The sequence below is a fragment of the Adiantum capillus-veneris genome, chromosome 14, assembly GCF_014529385.1.
Source record: "Adiantum capillus-veneris isolate H3 chromosome 14, ASM1452938v2, whole genome shotgun sequence".
NCBI classification, from domain to species: Eukaryota; Viridiplantae; Streptophyta; class Polypodiopsida; order Polypodiales; family Pteridaceae; genus Adiantum; species Adiantum capillus-veneris.
The window spans coordinates 66,480,364-66,494,830 of record NC_140944.1 but is presented as its reverse complement, the minus strand read 5'-3'; the positions used below and the strand labels follow the sequence as shown (position 1 = coordinate 66,494,830).

At 41.4% G+C, this 14,467-nt stretch overlaps 2 pseudogenes; both read left to right on the top strand.

Moving 5' to 3' along the window:
* The first annotated feature begins 1,509 nt into the window (after positions 1 to 1,509).
* Positions 1,510 to 7,247, top strand: LOC147442540 (uncharacterized; annotated as a pseudogene).
* Positions 7,248 to 11,508: 4,261 nt separating this feature from the next.
* Positions 11,509 to 14,146, top strand: LOC147442539 (uncharacterized; annotated as a pseudogene).
* The last annotated feature ends 321 nt before the right edge of the window (positions 14,147 to 14,467 follow it).

The following is a 14,467-nucleotide window of genomic DNA, read 5'->3' as shown; positions in this document are numbered from 1 at the left end:
TCAATCCATCCATGCGTGATAAAATCTAATGAAATATTACTACCTTTAACGTTTTTATAGTCAGCATTCATGACGATTTGCTGTCTTCAAAAGCTCCCACTAGCCATCTACGTCAGTGTGGATGGCCTGAGGCAAGAAATAAATGATTTGATAGCCCACATGTTGAGGTAATATGACATTTAATAATGCAAAGAAACTTTAGTGAACCCCTATTTTGCAAACTAAATTTAATTCCATAACATCATCTCTTATCTACAAATTTTTTACTTTTTTTTTGTAACCTGGTTAAAAATATGTTATTCTAGCTTGTGATTGCTACAAGAGAACAACTTAGAAATTTATAGAATTATGAATGGCATCCACAATCCTCTGCTTCTTGGATTGATAGGAGGCGATATGAAGGTTGCATGATGAGCCATGCTCTTCTCAACCTTTTGCATCATGCTTGAATTCTATGTATGGAAAAGTGGAGGTTAGGATGCATAGAGATTTTGGGTGATATTCGATGGGTTATGTGTGAGTGTATGCACTCTTCTTCCTTGCACAAGCTTAATGCATGGGAGATGGAGACGTGTTCATGGTGGATTGACATGGCTGTTGTAAGGCAAATTTTGGGTTGAGAGAGAGAGCTTTATGATACGATGAGAGCTAGTGGCACATCTGTCTGATTAGCCTCTCCCTTCTATTGTTGGTGGCACATCCGACATGGAAGCTAGTGAGTTCAACTTTACATCACATTCAAGGATGCTTTTTGGAAAGGATTTAGATTTTCCTTTTGTATTTTATTGTATATGTTTCATTGTGGAGGGTTTTGACATAGTTTTTTGTCCTTCAGCTGCAAATACTACTTGCAAGGGAAAGGAGTTGATTGTTGAGACCATGAGAGATGAGGGCATGGATAGAGATTTTGGTGAAATATAGCTTGTTTGTGCATTGGTTTTCCTTGTTCATGCTTTGTTGTTAGCTCACTTTATTTGGATTTTTGTGCACAATCACTCTTGGCACTATAGTTGCTAGGATAAGTATTTATTTCATCTACATTGTGGAGAATCTCTTGCATTCTCTCAATGCATGGTCATTTTTGGAGATTATATTGCTATTCCTCTTGATTTTAGGGCAGTGTTCACCATTCTATATGGATCCCTATACATGAGCACATGATGCGGGCATGCTCTGCATCGACCTTGTGTACTCATGGAGGGAGAACAATAGCATGGGAAACTGATTTCATTTTTTGGATCTCCCATTTGGTGGATCTCTCTTGGTTTTGAGTGATGTGAACCTTTGGGACATGTGTATAGAGGATCATGTTTGTGCAAGCATTCGACTTGCATATTCAACATTGTCAGACTCTGGTTGTTAATTATGGTTTCTATGGTAGGTTTGTGCTTTTATTGTGGATATTTATACAATGATTGACTATCTTTAGTGTGTCTACTACTTTAATTTTGGAAACCATGTACAAAATATACGATTGGTTGCATTGAGAGGTTTTTCCATGCATCGGAGATGGTTATTGATCATCGCATTGTTGTGTTCCATCATGGAGCTTATGGGCAAGTCATGAGCTTTGGTGGCCGTGTTGAGGTAATGCCCTTCTAAATATGCACTTTTTGCTTAGTCATCATTGGGTATTATTGTCTTGTTGTGCTTATTGTAATGCATTGTGAGCTGCTAGCATGCAGCCACCTCTTTGCGGGAGAGAGCTTGCACCTATTCAAATGATTCGGTATATAACCTTTAACTTCATTCATGATGCATCACCTCTTGGAGGCATCCCAAGCTAGATCATCATTAGGGGAGCCATGGCATGGCGGCATGCAGCGGAGTCATTCCTTCATTGCTTGTTTTGTCGAGCTACTTTGTAGATGCGCAGGGTTTTTGTTTGAAGCTAGGATGTTGCATAGCTCACGTATTGGTGGCATGCTTGGCTTTGAGGTGGGTGTGTGCTACGATTTATATTGATGAGGCTTTGATTTCAAGATATTTGCAACCATTGCTCTGCTATAAAAAGAAGAGCATAGAGGGGACATCCACCTCCCTTGACATTGGAGATGAGGGTGATATGCCATTGCATGTTAACACCTTTGATGATTAGTGAGCCTTCCCCTCTCTTACTTTTCCCTCTCTATTTCATATTTCTATCTTGTTTTTGCTTTTTCATCGCTTCTTTGGTGCCACTGTTCCATATGTATCATGGACATATATAGAGACAAAAAATTGATACATTACGAGATTTTGATGTGGTTTTATGTTGTAGGTTATGTATTGCTTTCATGTGCATTGTGGGAATGATTGTTTCCTTGTTCATAGTGCATTTCTAGTGTATGGTAAGAGGATAGTGATAACCATGGTTTGTGATGGACAATTCGATGTGTTGACATTGGCAACAAGGAATGTCAAAGGCACAATGTCTATATTGATGACGAGTGTATTCCTCATAGTGACTAGTAGAATTGACACATTTGATGTTCTTGTGAATGAGAAGGATTGAATGCTGTTATTTTATATTCAATATGTTGTCTCTTTGTATTGCATGAATCCCTCTTTTGGATGTAGTATGTAATAGTTGGATTAAAATCTAATTCAATAACTTTTTGATTGTATGAGCATTATTGGGTCGAATTTGGTGTCCTTGAAAGTTTGAACTAAAAATTGTAGCATCTATTGATGTCATTGTTTGTATACTTACATTTATTGAACCTTCAAGCTTTGTAGCTACCTCATTATTATAGAAATCCCTCATTTTGATTTGATTTCTTGTGATTTCTCTTCTAATGTTCTTGATCATGTAGAGATACATTTTGGTGTCATCAAAAAGAAACTTACAATTGATGTTGTTGTGGATAACAAGAATTGATATAGGACATTGCACAAACATGTGACTAAGCACACCATATAGTGGAACACATAGCACCACATGAACATAATCATTTAGCCATTTGCTTGGGTCTTTGTTTTCTCGGGAGGTCTTCTTGGGCTATGGCAAGACCCCAATGGAAGCAACCTTTTCAATATTCTCTTGAGTCTTCTTTCTTTCCTTCTCTTGTTTTGTGGTCTAACTAATGAAATGTTTTGTCGTTTGTATGATAAACTCATAGTGTATGCTTGCATGTTTAAGGTACTTTACACACCACCACGAGTGTGCCCACCATTGCTAAACTGCAAGGGTGTGGTTTTCTGTGGTAAACAATTGAGCTTGGGAGCTTAAATCTTGATCTAATAGATTGTGTGCTTGTTGCTACAAAGGAACCCACTTTTTTAATTATTCACATTTATCAATCATGTAGTGTGCAAAGCCCCCTCCACCTATTTACACAATCATGATGGAAGGCATCAAATTGTGAAAACACCCTAAGTTCTTGTTTCTTATCTAGTTTGTGCGCTGCAATAAGTAAGGATTGCAATGGGATCGTGAATTCTGTAGAACTTGCAAGTATAAAACTCTGTTCAATGAGGGTCAGGCTACATCCTAGTTCTCTTGATTGAATTGAGTTGCATTGTCTAAGTTGGGGCTTATCTAGAGGAAAAATACCACCATGTTGGCTTGAAAAGGGAAGAGATTGAGCTAGATAGCTTGCAATAGTAGGTCCTCTTGAGTTCTATGATGTAGCATAAGGGTTAAAAGCTTCCAACACTCAAGGTAGGGGTCATACTACTTTCCTTGGGTTTGACAATCTAGAAGATTATTCCTTAGAGTACTACAATGTTCACACAACCTTCTTTTATTGTTGTTGCTGAGGAATATGATTGCAGACACTCGAGCCTAGGAGCTGCCATGGTACTTGCCGACAAATGTGTGGAGGATTTTAGAATAATTGGTCTTATTTTTTGCAAATGTTTCTGAAGTTTATGTGGGTTATCTTGTTTTAGCAGCACTAGGCTTATCATAAAGGGTTTTTTTGTGTGCTCTTGATAGCTGAAAATTTACCAAAAACAACTTTGTGTCTTAGAGGTTTTAATGAAATCTCATTTTTTTAACACAAAGCTGCTTTTGACTCTACATTGGGCCAAGAACTCTCTTGCGGGCCCGAGGATAGAGTAGTAGGCTCTAGAATCTCTTGGATATTGTGATTATGAGACAATAGGAGATAATAAAGTTTATTAAAACCTTGGTTTGACCAATTATTGCTTCAATTCCATTTTTGAACCTAGATATCATTCGAAATTGAAAAAACTTGAGTCAAGATCGTCTCTTACAATTGGGTGATACCAAAACTCTGGCACGCCCTGGACCACTTGTAGATTCCCCTCTAGGAATGAATGCTAGACTCACTAAAATGGTGATAAAAATGTGGGTACATGAAATTATATCGCTAATTGACCACAAGACCATGGTCGACACATGGGAGTTGGTGGGTGTCATGAACCATCTTTATCATATATTACTTCATTTAAAATGTAATGCAATGTGAAGAGTAGGGTTTTGGAGTGAGCTTTTGAAACAACCTTTCTTCCTCTTTTTCCTTAAATTTCATATTTAATAAAAACTTGAGCTTTTGGGGCAAGATTTCTCTCTCTCTCTCTCTCTCTCTCTCTCTCTCTCTCTCTCCCCACTTTATCTCCTTTTCTCTCTCTCTCTCTCTCTCATCCCCCATGTAGCAAGATTGCCTATTGAAAACCCTCCTTTTTTTTTCTCACTATCAAGGCATCTATTATACTCAAAATGCCAGGATTAATCTCAAATGGGTGATTGAAAATATTGGTTGTCTTTTCCCATGGTTCAATATGGCATTTTAAAGGATAAAATTGTCTGAATACCTACTCTCTTTAGTGGTATAGTAGAGTCCCTAGCTGCTAGAGACCTCTACCTATTACCTGTAAGCTCTTCACAATTTTACTTTAAAAGATGTCATTTCCATGGCCTGTATGCAATGAGGCATAGGTGAAAGTAATCTTAACTTTTTTTGGTATGTTACTTTTTTTGGTCTGATCCTTTACTCTTCATGCCATGGGTTGGCCCGCTTTTTTTCCCCTTATCCTTTTTAGGTGACCCCTCTCTCCCTCTCTTCCTCTCTCTTTTTTCACTCAAGTATTATTCCTCGCTCTCAAACTTGAGGCATGGTTCCCCCACACGAAAATGGGGATGGGTACACATATGTTCACAAACATGTTATATAGCTGATGAATAAGAGTCGGTCGGCTTTGCTGTCAAGAATACTATATATATGTTTTTAAAAACAAGGGGGTGTGGCTCGCCTTCAAAGTTATCGTCTTAAAGGTTTACCTACCTTGATGTCATGGCACGCAGTGCCCTAAAGATTACCTGCCTCGCTCACAGGCCCTAGCCCCTCGCATACCCTATCTTCCTGGTGCACGATACACCATCCTTTTTATAACCAAAGCTTCTCTCTTTAGCTATGTCACAGAGAATACTCTGCTGCTCCTTGAAGCCCCATTGTCTCGCATTGCCCTCCATTTCAAGCCCTTTAGAAGGAGAGGGAGAGGGAGCGAGACAAAGAGAAAGGAATACCCTTTTTTGGCTTGGGCACATCAGACCCTCATCCCTGAAATCGGGCATGTTTGGGATGCTAGTTATTGGCCTTGCAGTGTCGTCAGCAGCAATCATCGTGCTCCAACTTGGACTCTTACCTCATTGTGTGCGTGCATAAGCCCTGTCTCACTTCCGACAGATGATTCAGAGTAGGTTGCTATGGGGGGGGGGGGGGGGGGGGGGGGGGGGGGGAGAGAGAGAGAGAGAGAGAGAGAGAGAGAGAGAGAGAGAGAGAGAGAGAGAGAGAGAGAGAGAGAGAGAGAGAGAGAGAGAGATCTCCTTACCCTTGTATATTTATTCTCCCACAAAAAACCTCATTCTCCTCGCGTATAGATACCTGCATGCTCTTTATCTCTCATGCTCTACTTTAATCTGCCAACCTATTTCATGCTTGTTCTCAGACCATGAGCTTTGTACACACCTCGAAGTGGATGCTATGATCCAATGCTTGACACTGTGTTTTGAAGGACTTGCCTGGACCATGTGTGTAGCCTTCGTGGCTGTTTTTCTTACATATTGTATGTGGTGCCTGCTTATTGTGCCTACCTCATAGTCGGTGTAGGATATTAATGCTGCTAAACATAATGCTTGTCCTCCTTGAGTATGAACCATGATTTATATGCTCAATTTTTGTACTTGGTTTTGGATAGTCGGTGCTTTCAGTTTCAAGCCTCGGAGGTGATGCCTTCCCGCACTTTTTTGTAGCCTTATAGGAACCTTGCATATGACGACTGCACTTGGGCTCTTGCTTCCCATGAAACCACACAACCCCTTGGCCTCATGCACTATGCAGGATAACACTACATGAAGCATGAGTCCTTTGAGTCCTATCCTTCCTTCATTTTCATGGAATCCATTTGCATCTATTAAGAATGCCTTGGGGCTTACAAAAAGAGCTTGGGTATTGCACACTGTATTATGGCACTGTTATAGCACCGTTCATATATAAAGGCACATGACTACATTTTCAGGCTATGGTTACCAAAATCAGCATGCTTTAGTAGATTATGTTTGTCTAAACTCTCTCTACCATGTTTTCTTGCCTTTGCAGGATGCTGGCAGTTGGGATTCAGCCCTTGCCCTCCTTGGGTATGTGTCCCTCTCTCTTGCCCCTCCACCTATCGTGCAAGGTCTGCTCCTCTACATCAAGGATCGAAGCTTCCATCAGACATTGATTGAGCTCAAGAATGCAGCTATTGCATTAGATGACCACACTGTTCTCTTGCTGCTTAACCTTCTTGATTTACCAGCATGGTTTTGCCTTTACTCTTTGGTGCAGGATACTCCTCATGGTGCCGTACAAAGGCTTGAGAGTTAGCAACAAATCTAAAAGCAATTGGCAAGGAGGATGAACGGGAGCACAAGGAATGGGTTGAAAACTCCTTGAAGCTCATGAGGAGATTCATGAACAACCATGGGAAGAATCTACGAAATGACCCAATGGTTCGACAAAGGAAGCAGCACCTTCTCAGTGGCTATGAAGAGGTCTCTCTTGCCCCTCAAGTTGAATCAAGTAGCTCCCTCATACCAACATACTTGGATGAAGAGGAGTTGGAACTTGCCAAGCAAAGTTTTGCAACTAGCAGCTCGACACTCAACCTCTCAAAAAAGCCCCTTGAATCATATACCAACCCATATATCCCTTGCAGGTTTTTGGAGATTATGTTGGGGGATGCAAACCACAAACGCTGGACATTGGGTAACTTTACACTCATGGAACTGCTTTCTGAGGGACTCCTCTTACTCTTATTAAATGGTAAAGACAAGCTCTCCTTGAAACTTGGTTTACAACATGTTCTAGAGTCGAATGCCTCAAACATTATTGAGAGCTATTTATTAGCCACCCCCTTCACCATGTCAAAATTTGATACAAATAGGTGTAAGGCATCTTCTGGGTGTGTTGTTGGGGTGAAAGGTGTGATCTCTACTATTGATAGGGAAACAAACTACACCACACAAATTTGGAATGTCCATCGCCCCTTTATGAAGTGTGGTTGTGAACATGTGGGTCAGGCTGGCCATTGCAAGAATGGGAATATATTCTGGTTTGACCATACATTGTGGATGATGATGCATCATCTTCCTATCTTCTTCCTGGGCTCAATAAAAATGTCTACTATTGCCTTTCTCTCTTGGATTGAGAAAGAGGCCCAAGAGGCCATAAAAGCTTTTCTGGTTCACCTTTTTTACAGGGAAAAGTTAAAGGATTCTATCAAGAATCTTGTTTTTTTTAATTAAAAAGTCTCAATCTTGAGGTTGATAACTTTATACAACAGGCCACTATTCCAGGGAGAGACGTTGGAGATGCAAGAACAAGTAAGCATGCTTGAGGAGGTTCCGCAAAACAGTTCCGAGGTCGAGGACGAAACCCGTACACCCCTCAAAGATCGGTTGGTTCCAATGCGACCAACTCTCGATGGTCGCTAGCCTCTCCTGTTGACTTAGCTAATAGCTCTTGCACACCATTCACACCCCCACTTATCCTGCCTACTCCTCACAAAATTCTACACAGCTCCCCCCCCCCTCGTACCCGCCCCTCCTTTAACCCACCGTGTGTAGCTAGCACAAAAGCCCTATTGTATGATTGAAAGCTGAGTGTACTTCCTTGCTATTTGCTATAGGTTATCAGAGATTTGCATGGAAGGCTATGCTTTGAGAAAAAACCTCAAAAGAAAGGCATCTTTGTTCCCATCCATTTTGTTAACCCTCTGCTAGATTTATGTAATGTCATGATCTTTTTTGAACTTTTTTCCTTTGGATTGAATATTTTCACCACTCAACTTTGAAACGATTGTCTCTTTACAAGGACGTTCACGCCCCTTTGAAGGTGAAAATGTGTAATGCACATAATGTTTTCACCTCACATAAGGAAACGACATACACATGTCCGTGTAACCAATTCAATTCACACGTGGACCCGACATGGGGACATGTCCTAACCACTAATATTAGCGCTTTTATGTTGCCAAACTTGGCTCAATTGTGTGGCTTTGGGCTCTCACATATAGCTTCTACTCCACCCAACATGGGGCAAGCACATGAGGAACTTTGTCGTGTCTTGGACATACTCATGCATACCATTTGCATTAAACTCCCATCAAGCCTTACACTTGGTGATGGATGTGAAGCCCTACAAGGCTATTATTTCAATTTCCTCCCCCAAAAAAAAACATCAGCTGTACCTGACCTCCACAAGGAAATTGTACAACTCAAGCATACCTTTTTCATCTCTTGCTTGGATAAGGCATCAAATAAGATGGTACTTTTATGTAAAAATTTCATTGTTAACTAGGCTAACAAGAGATTGCACGGTAAGGACTTTACATTGTACGCTCAAAACATCAAGGATACACTAGCTCAAATTTTCTCATTCCTCGATTCCATTGTATCTTTGAGCAATAACGATCTCCCCTTCTTAACCTCCTCGTTTAAAAGCCATAAAAACTTATTTCGATGGATAACATGTGGCTCTACATGCTGCTATATAGAGATTTTCCTCCTAATGGCATGCTTCTCAAAAACGTGCACAACACATTGAGCTAAAAACTTAAACCAAAAAGCCTTATTATGCAATAATCTCCCATGGTGGATTGTGGACTCAACTTATGAATGTGCCTTAAATCTACCAAAGCATGCTACCACCCTATATTCAAGGGACATGAAGAAGTGCTACGAAAATATCCCCCACCTCGGGGAACATGGATTGATCCACCACATAACTAAACTCATACAAGCTGCTTTTTGGGCTCAACAACCATACATCTCGTTCAAAATATTCCCCACCCAGTGCACAGAAGGAACATGGTCTTCTCACTCATATAAAGCAGGGTTATCATTCACCTTAGACCAAATATTGGAGATCAATTCTTGGCTCATCAATAACATGTACATACAAAACCAAGGATTGGTTTATCGCCAAAAAACTGGGATCCCTATGGGGCTTGGTTGCTCCCCCTTGTGGTGTAATCTCTACTTACACTCGTTGGAATTTGACTTCTTGGCGAGGATCCTTAAATCTTCCAACCCATCTCCCCCTTAAGAAGTAGGGGTCACCCTTTCGATATTTTGATGACATTCTCATGATTGACTCAATGGACCCCCTATACTTTATTAAAAGCCAAACTATCTATCACGATTGCCTCTCCATTGAAAGAAAGAATAGCACAAATACAAAATTCGTCAATCTTCAATATCAATTGATAAGGGAAAACTCATTAAGCATCTCAATAGAAAGGAGGAAAACCTCCCTTCCAACCCATCAAATTTCTTCAACGATCTAGTAATCAACCCTCAGATTAGGCTCATAAGATCATACTTTCACAGCTAAAACCATTCCTCTTTTGCAACACCTACCCATTAAATGCTACATGGGACATCCAAGCACTTGTCCAATATATTTTCCGTAGTGGGTTTGAAAAAGCTAAGCTCTGGAGCCTGATTAGAAACCATTTGTAGGGATATGCAGCTTCCTCCCATACAAGCCTACTAAGCGAGGTCTTGTTACACCTAAAATATGGAGGGCACTAGGACCGGGCCCAGTGCCCCCTAAAGAGGGATTAAACACTCCTCCTAGTGTGGGTGGAGGAGGGTCTCTCTCTCTCTCTCTCTCTCTCTCTCTCTCTCTCTCTCTCTCTCTCTCTCTCTCTCTCTCTCTCTCTCCCCCATTTAACCCAACGGAAGCACCTCTTACATTGGATGGACTTCTTAGCAAAAAAAAACCCCCTTATGGAAGGCCCCTCACATATACACATAAACTATATATGACACCTTACGAAAAAGCAAAACGAAGGGGACATGGCAACGTGAGTGCCTTTACTACTCCACATACACACTCTTTTTAATAATACCCTTCCACATGAGAAAAGAAATACCCCACTCCCCCCATCCATCTCTTTCTCTTGGAGGGAAACAAAAGGAGAGAGCACATATTAAGGTGTCCTTTACGTTTGCACCTAGGGAGAAGAAAATTACCACTTGCTGCAAAAACATCACACCCCACACTGAGGCCCCAAATCGCTTCTTCTAATCAGGTTTTGTGAGTCTATTGTTTTATTGCTTTGTGCATTAGATGGACATCTATAACATGTAGAGCATCTCATGACGCCCGCCTTCCACCTCATGGACTAACAACCTCTTGTTTTGTTTGTGGGTGATGGTGGTAGGTAATAGGATACTCCTTTGTCGAATACACATGCATGGAAACCATGGATCCTCCATGTAGCAAGATTGCCTATTGAAAGCCCTCCTTTTTTTCTAACTATCACGGCATCTATTGTACTCAAAATGCTAGGATTAATCTCAAATGGGTGGTTGCAAATATTGGTTGTCTTTTTGCATGGTTCACTATGGATTTTTAATGGATAAAATTGTCTGAACACCTACTCTCTTTAGTGGTATAGTAGAGTCTCTAACTGCTAGGGACCTCTACCTATCACCTGTAAGCTCTTCACAATTTTACTTTAAGAGATGTCATTTCCATGGCATGTATGCAATCGCGTATAGGTGAAAGTATTCTTAACATTTTTTTGGTATGATCATTTATTCTTCATGCTATGGGTTGGCCCCCTTTTTTTCCCATTATCCTTTTTGGGTGATCCCTATCTCCCGTTCTCTCTTTTTTCACTTAAGTCTTATCCCTGGCTCTCAAACCTAAGGCATGGTTCCCCCACACAAAAATGGGGATGGGTACACATATGTTCATAAACATGTGATATAGGTAATGCATAAGAGTCAGCCGACTTTGCTGTCAATTATATTATATATATATATATATATATATATATATATATATATATATATATATATATATATATATATATATATATGCTTTAAAAACAAGGGGGTGTGGCTCGCCTTCAAGGTTATTGGCTTAAAGGTTTACCTACCTTGATGTCGTGGCATGTGGTGCCCTAAGGCTTACCTGCCTCGCTCACGGGCCCTAGCCCCTCGCCTACCCTATCTTCTTGGTGCACGATGCGCCATCCTTTTTATGACCAAAGCTTCTCTCTTTAGCTATGGCGCAGAGAATACTCTGCCGCATCTTGAAACCCCATGGTCTCGCACTGCCCTCCATTTTGAGCCCTTCAGAGGCATGTTCGAGATGCTAGTTATCGGCCTTGCAGTGTGATCAGCAGCAAACACTACACTCCAACTCGGACTCTTACCTCATTGTGCGCGTGCATAAGCCCTGTCTCACTCCGACAGCTGATTCAGAGTAGGTTGTTGCAGGGGGGAGAGAGAGAGAGAGAGAGAGAGAGAGAGAGAGAGAGAGAGAGAGAGAGAGAGAGAGAGAGAGAGAGAGAGAGAGAGAGAGAGAGAGAGAGAGAGAGAGAATATGTGTCACCCCTAGCAATGTTTGCAAACTCTCCATAGATAAGCCTAGTAGTGGGATTGTCTCAAGGGCAATCCTCGGTATAGAATATTGAACGGTGTGCCCGTGAAAAACCCACCACCCTCTTTTTCCTTGCACTCGTTTTTGTGTTGCTTGCAACTCATCCCTTGCTCAGATTCTTGCTAGTCTCTGCTTTGATTGAAGCTGGAAGAGTGGAAAAGGCCTCTTGCTTAATAGAAAGGTCATTCATGTATGTCAATTACGTATGTTATAAGGAGATCACTCAAGGTGTACGGCATGTTCATGACCGCCTACTTACCCAGATTTGCAGTGCTCATTTGTGGCAATGTTCAATCACCGGGCTTCAATCCTGGGGAGGTGAATGGTGCTTGAATGGCTTGCCTACGAGAGAGGGCAGTTTCATGTGTTGAGAAGCATGGCCTACCCTCCTTGGGCATGGGCTATGTCTACCCTCATCCTAGACAACATGGATGTTGTGTGTGATCATGATCTACCTGCAATCTCACCAGCAATGCTGCAAGGGGCTTGATGATGAGCACTTCAACCTCTCCAGGGGTGCATACATGCACTAGCCCGCAACCTCTGACAGTTTTGTTCAAATAGAGCAGGCCTACTGTTGTATAACTGTGTTAATTTTTGACTATCTGGTGTTGGTGCTGGGTTGGTCACTGTATGTAGCATAATCTGTCGTTCTTAACATGCGAAGGCTTTTGACCCTCTTATTTCACTTTGTATCAATTGATTACCTAATATGTGGACCCATGTTCTCTTTTATCTACATAGGATACCCAATAGCAGTATATGTTTCTCTTTGGGCAGAAATCCCAAAACCTTCTTACCCTTGTATATTTATTCTCCCACAAAAATCCGCATTCTCCTTGCTTATAGATACCTACATGCTCTTTATCTCTGGTGCTCTATTTTGATCTGCCAACCTATTTCATGCTCATTCTCAGACTTGAGCTTTGTACACTCCTGGAAGTGGATGCTATGATGCAAAGCTTGACGCTGTGTTTTGAAGGACTTGCCTGTGTAGCCTTCATTGGTTGTTTTGCTTACATATTGTATCTGGTGCCTATCTATTGTGTGTACCTCATCGTCTGTGCAGGATATTAATGCTGTTAAACATAATGCTTGTCCTCCTTGAGTATGAACCATGATTTATATGCTCAATTTTTGTACTTGGTTTGGATATTTGGTGCTTGCAGTTTCAAGCCTCGAAGATGATGCCTTCCTGCACTGTTTTGTAGCCTTATACACACCTTTTTGCATATGGCTGATGCACCCGGGCTCTAACTTCCCATGAAACCACACAACCCCTTGGCGTCATGCACTATCCAGAATAACACTACATGAAGCGTGAGACCTTTGGGCCCTATCCTTCCTTCATTTTCATGGAATGCATTTGCATCTATTATGAATGCCTTGGGGCTTACAAAAAGAGCTTGGGTATTGCACACTGTATTATGGCACTGTTACATCACCGTTCATATATATAGGCACATGAATACATTTTCAGGCTATGGTTACCAAAGTCAGCATGCTTTAGTAGATTAAGTTTGTCTAAACTCTCTCTACTATGTTTTCTTGCCTTTGCAGGACGCTGGCAGTTGGGATGCAGCCCTTGCCCTCCTTGGGTATGTGTCCCTCTCTCTCGCCCCTCCACCTATGGTGCAAGGTTTGCTCCTCTGCATCAAGGATCAGATCTTCCATCAGACATTGATTGAGCTCGAGAATGCAGCTATTGCACTAGATGAACACACTAACCTTTACTGCTTAACCTTCTTGATTTACCAGCATGGTTTCGCCTTTACTCTTTGGCGCACGACAATCCTCATGGTGCCGTACAAAGGCTTGGGGAGTTAGTAGCCAATCTAAAGGCAATTGGCAAGGAGGATGAATGGGAGCACAAGGAATGGGTTGAAAACTCTTCGAATCTTATGAGGAGATTCATGAATAGCCATGGGTAGAATCCACGGAATGACCCAATGGCTCGACAAAGGAAGTGGCACCTTCTCAGCGGCTATGAAGAGGTCTCTCTCACCCCTCAAGTTGAATCAAGTAGCTCCCTCATCCCAACAGACTTGGATGAAGAGGAGTTGGAACTTGCCAAGCAAAGTTTTGCAACTAGCAGCTCGACACTCAACCTCTCAAAAAGCCCCTTGAATCATATACCGACCCATATATCCCTTGCAGGTTTTTGGAGATTATGTTGGGAGATGAACACCACAAACCCTAGACATTGGGTAACTTCACACTCATGGGACCGCTTTCAGAGGGACTCCTCTTACTCTTATTAAATGGTAAAGACAAGCTCTCCTTGAAACTTGGTTTACAACATGTTCTGGAGTCAAATGCCTCAAACATTATTGAGAGCTATTTATTAGCCACCCCCTTCACCATGTCAAAATTTGATACAAATAGGTGTAAGGAATCTTTTCGGTGTGTTGTTGGGGTGAAAGGTGTGATCTCTATTACTAGTAGGGAAACAAACTACACCACACAAATTTAATATGTCCATCACCCCTTTATGAAGTGCAGTTGTGAACATGTGGTCAGGCTGACCATTGCAAGGGTGGGAATGTATTATGGTTCGACCATACATTGTGGATGATGATTCA